Source organism: Diabrotica virgifera, chromosome 5 (assembly GCF_917563875.1).
Source record: "Diabrotica virgifera virgifera chromosome 5, PGI_DIABVI_V3a".
Classification (NCBI taxonomy): Eukaryota; Metazoa; Arthropoda; class Insecta; order Coleoptera; family Chrysomelidae; genus Diabrotica; species Diabrotica virgifera.
The window spans coordinates 132,622,358-132,627,513 of NC_065447.1; the positions used below are offsets into that span (position 1 = coordinate 132,622,358).

General features: G+C 30.4%; 1 long non-coding RNA gene across 1 annotated transcript; it reads right to left on the reverse strand.

Annotated features, from left to right (window-relative positions):
• Nucleotides 1-2,961: 2,961 nt before the first annotated feature.
• LOC126885159 (uncharacterized) lies at nt 2,962-4,681 on the reverse strand. Its single transcript, XR_007698314.1, has 2 exons — nt 4,018-4,681; nt 2,962-3,143 (listed from the first exon to the last, which is right to left on the reverse strand). It is a non-coding gene; the product is annotated as an uncharacterized LOC126885159 (long non-coding RNA).
• Between the last annotated feature and the right edge of the window lie 475 nt (nt 4,682-5,156).

Consider the following 5,156-nt stretch of genomic DNA (forward strand, 5'->3'; position numbering starts at 1 on the left):
TAGCCGAACAGAACAAATATTCAAATTAAAATGCAACCTATCCAATAGGCCATTTCAAGACTTTGACGTTTATGACACTAATTGATAGCTGGAAGGCAAACATTGAAATTATTTATATTTGTACCGCATTGAGTTTCTTAAGTTTTTTACGTTTAATAGTTTTTTTATAAAATAGTTATTGTTGTTATAAAATAGTGGTTTATATAATTGTTTTTATATAATAGTTTAATCGTTGTATAATAGTTTTTTATAGTTGTATTTTCCGAACATTTTGCTGTTGACTTCTGTAGCTTCTAGCTGTAGAAGTACTTTAACGACTGTATTTAGTTGTAAGCAGTGAATAAATAAACATAAGTAAATATTTTCAAAAGCTTTTGGTATATAGATCCATTTTCCCTCAAGGGGTATGAGTTAACCTACAGTAGAAAAAGTTTTTCAAGGGTGACAACATGGACAAATATAGTTACTTACATGGACATAGTTTTTTTTTGTATTTGGAGCTTAGTAATAGTTTTTACACAGGTCAACAAATGAAGGCATTCAAGAGTTTAAATTCTTACAAATATTTTGAGGTAGGATTTGTATATAATTGTTGAGCTATAAAAATAAATAATTTCATCATAGTGGTTCACCCCAGATATCTTAAAAAATGGACCTTTTAAAGAATTTGTACAGTCGGAAAAATGAAAGAATACCCATGAACGGTCACGTCAAACAGGTACAATCACATATTTTGTATTTGCTGTTCTTTTTCTATAAATAATAAACGATATAGATTAATTATGTTAATAATATGTGATCGTTCATGGGTACTCTTTCATTTCTCCGACTGTACCTGCAGTGAAAAAATTTCAAGAGAAGAAACTGAGAATCTGCCGGAAGAGGTGAAATGTTTTTTGATTTTAGACAACGCTCCTGCTCATCCCTCTGAAAATATTCTATGATCAAAACATGGCAACTTTAGTTGTATGTTTTTGCCAAAAAATACATCGCTTATTCAACCCATGGATCAGGAAATAATTTTAGCAACAAAATGAATATATCGCAGAAAGTTTTTAGATGAAGTAATTGTATGATGAAGATAACACAGAAGATACAAGAGGGCAGCATACTTTGCAAAACTTAACTGTTACAATTTGAAATCAACAATTTGTTAAGTTTGCTACAGCATGGAAAGGCAGTTATTAAGGGGTTACATAGGTCTTGCGGGTAGAAAAAGTGACTTTTTAAAAAAATTATATCTTGGAAACTAAAAATTATTTTTATTTATAATTGGAACATGTAAAAGTATAGTACACTCAAAAAAATTTCAGCCAAATATATTCATTTTTGTAGAGTTGACTGCAATTTTTCGACAACAGCCCTTTTTTGTGGTGAGCAGCATAACAAGTCCAGTCTCATCTGAAATTTCTTGTAGTTTATACCTCTGGTTAGTGAATGAACAAAGATTTTTTTATTAGATGAGGTCATTTTTGTTTTATCAAAAAAAAACTACTTTAAAAATGAGAAAAATTGGGGTCAAAAATGTGTTTAAACTTATGTAAAATCTTCAAATTTCATTTTTTTTAATTCCTTCGTTCATTTACTAGCCAGAGGTATAAACTACAAGAAACTTTTTGATTTCAAATGAGACTGGACTTAGTTTTGCTGTCCACCGCAAAAAAACCTACAAAAATGAATATTTTTGGCTGAAACTTTTTTCGAGACTACCTTAAGTACTATACTTTTACATGTTCCAATTATAAATAAAAATAAATTTTAGTTTTCGAGATACAATTTTTTTAAAAAGTCACTTTTTTTACCCCTAAGACCTATGTAACCCCTTAAAAAAATGTTTGATGGCCAAGATGCATACATATATTTAGAAGGAAAGTTCCTAATTTCTGTAGTATAATACATAATACCGAAGAGGAAGTAGCTCTAAGCGCCGGACTCCACTTGCGATTTGTAGTCGTGAATATTGAACACATTCTTTCAAATAGAAGTCAATCCATGATTATTTAGTTACAAATGGATTGACTTGTATTTGAAACAATGTGTTCAATCTTCCTGATTACAAATCGCAAGTGGAGTGCGGTGCTAATAACACCAAAATATTCCATATGAAGGTACACAGACATTGAAAAATTCCTGGAATATCCCCGAAAACACGTTTCCTGAACATCCCAGGAAAATCCTGTGTCAGCATTTTAAACATTACTTGAATGTCTTATTGGAACATTCCATGAATGTCCACGAATGTTCTTTGGACATTCAAAATATATTTTGTAGACATTCCCTGGATATACCAGAAATACAGTGATGAGCGCTCTAATAACCTGCAAAATAGCACAAAAGATGGAAAATTATTAAGTAGTGAGATAAAAAGAAATGAAACTAGTCGAGCTGGGAAATTTAGCGATATTAACTTATACATTTAGATTGTATTGATTGTGTACCACCTTCAGACGTATCAGACGAGTTTGGAAACTACCACTGTCACAGTGACAGTTTTAGTTGACATACTCCTCTGATATGTGTAAAGGTGGGAAACAATCAATATAAAATAAAATTTAAAGGTTAATTTCGCTAAATTTCCCAGCTCGACTAGTTTCATTTCTTTTTATCTCACAACTAAATATGTTGCCCGTCTTTTGTGCTATTTTGCCGGTTATTAGGGCACTCATCACTGTACATCCTTGCTGATGTGACAATACCTCCTATCTGTTTTTTCATGAGTTTTGTAGGAGAGATGGAAAAACATGTTTTAAGGTCACCTCCTGTGTTCATATGTAAGTTTTGACTTGTTTTGTAGTTCATAGATAGTTTAATTTACTACAAAACAAGTCAAAAAATATCATATGAAAACAGGTGACCCTAAGACAAGTTTTTAGTCTCTCTTACGAAACTCATGAAAAAACAGATAGGATGTATTATTACATCACTGACGATATGTGGCCATACCAATTAATACATCCTTGATAAATATAAACATTTTTATTGAACAAAATCTTTTCATACATTTTTTTAATGCAATTTACTGATATTCCTAAATATTTCAAAAAAATGTGTCACATTTGCTTTGTAAACCTTTCTTTTGCCTTTCGTAGCCACATATTCCGTTTCCTTCCTGGGTTTTTGTAGACCACTTCTCTCAGCTGATTCTAAAAAAAAATAAAATAAATGGTAATTTTTCAATCCTTTACAATTAACAATCAGAAGAAATATTTACAGGTAATAATATGCATAAATAATAATATTTTGTATTTTGACAATGACGTCTGATTTGGAAGTCGAAAGATTAATAAAATTATTTTTTAAGTTAAATTGTGGCTTATTTCCCAATTAGAATAGTTAATTACAAAAATGCCTCAAATAACTAGCTTCAGAACAATAAATAATTCGTTTCATACAAACATTCGTCCAAAGTCAATTATACCTGTAGTATTTCCATGAAAAGATTCTTTAAGTGAATTTTGCATAGTTTTCTTTAAAATATCTCTATCAGGCCAGAACACAAATTTTTTTAACCTAAGACACATTATATACAAAGTATTTTTGAAATAAGTTGATACCGGGTAGGGTGAAATACTAAACCTATATCTCAAATCTTTATAATCTAAGTTTAAGCTTAGTTTAGCTAAAGTAAGCAATACTTGATCACTTGGTGACAAAACAGTATTTTGATGGTATTTGATAAATGGTGTAATATACTTTAAAGCTATTTTAAAAACATTGTAATTTGCTAAACCAGTATAATTTTTAGTTTTGGCATCATCATTTTCTATACTTTCACAAGATAAAGCTAATTTCTTAAGCTGATATTTAAAATCCTGTGTTAATGTTAATGACATAAAATGTATTTGTTAATTTTTCCATTGTAATATATGTTTGACTATTTGGCAAAATCTTGTCTTCTACTAAACTAACTTTTATACCAAATAACTACTATCTACCACTAACTATCCACTGTTTCTAAATCTACTAAAGTAACAGTAATGTATCATTAATGAAAAATGTGTAAAATCATAGACCTACCTAGTATTTGTAGAATATAAGACAGTCCAGTGTCTTATAAATCATTTCAAGAGGAATAAAAAAGCAATTTTTTCTTGTAGGTACCCTTTTCTTTTAATTCTCATTTGGTACCTTAATTCCCATTTTAGATTTTGGGGAACTCATTTCATTGTGTTTATATACCCCATATTTATTGAAGGAACCCAATCTGGATTGTTATTATCAGTTAAGTCGGCTGGTTTTCCTACAAGATTAGACTGTTAACATCTTCAAAAATCGTTAATGTTCAAATGTTGTAACTTACCAGATATAAGATGATTACAGGGGAATTTCCATTTTGCTAGTAAAATCTTTATATTTTATTGCATTTTACCATTGTTGTTGTCTCTCAGATGATAACTATAACTTATTTAGTTAAATTGGTTCAGTTTTGTGCTTAGAATGTAGCACTGATGGTAAGTGGTAAAAGCTAACTTTATCACGATTACTTTGCATTTCACACTTCAAAACACAACACCAATGAGGCATATTATCTTTCTAAATTAATACTTCCAGAGAAAATGTTAAATTAATCTTTGTACAACAACTAAAATGATCTAAAACCATAAGAACCTGATAGAATAATATTCAATGTTTGCCTTCCAGTAGCCATATTGATTTAATTTTGACAGCATCTTGGAACGGCCTATACAGACGCAATACTGTCATCCCAAGAAATCGAAAAAGTTCGAATTCCTCACGCATTAGTCCATGTAGACGAAAATGGAGACTTTTTAACTTCTGTCATTAATGCTAATGCAATGCCAAAAGTAATCGAATTTTCGAATATTTCCATCGAACCTATAGGAAACTTGGAGACAATCTTCACCTACGACGAAAATCACTGCGAACATCCAATTATAGACAGAGAACAAATAATTAAAGAACAACTGAGAATTGACCATTTAAACTCAGAAGAAAAGGAACAAATTCTAAACATTTGTACGGAATTTTCAGATATATTTTACGTAGAAGGTGACAAGCTGACATTCACGAATGAAATTAAACATGCAATCGAAACGAACAACGCGAAACCGATATACACGAAATCTTACAGATATCCGCAGGTTCACAAAGAAGAAGTCAAGACACAAACCAAAAAAATGCTAGAACAAGGAATA